A 376-nucleotide genomic window follows, 5' to 3' on the forward strand; every position below is an offset into this window, starting at 1 on the left:
TAAATAGGGGTCATTCAGCATTAAGTGTTGAGTTTCGAAAAGCGGATATTCTAACCACTACACCTATTCAACCCCCCTTCTAGGTGTATTGTAACCACTGATACCTAACAGGTGGTATCAGAGCTAGTACAAAGTGCTAGCTCAACCACGTATTCGTGATCATAAAGGGAAAAGGAATGGGTTCTTCAAACCCGTTTGGTGATGATGGTTCATCCATTAATCGACCACCTATATTCAGTGGTGAAGGGTATGCCTACTAGAAAGTCGGCATGCAAATTTTATTGAAGTCATAGACTCGGATATTTGGGAATCCGTAGTCAACGGCCCTTACGTTCCACAGCATCTTGTGGACGATCAGCCTAAAGATAAGCCGAAA

This window comes from Lupinus angustifolius, chromosome LG20 (assembly GCF_001865875.1).
Source record: "Lupinus angustifolius cultivar Tanjil chromosome LG20, LupAngTanjil_v1.0, whole genome shotgun sequence".
NCBI lineage: Eukaryota > Viridiplantae > Streptophyta > Magnoliopsida > Fabales > Fabaceae > Lupinus > Lupinus angustifolius.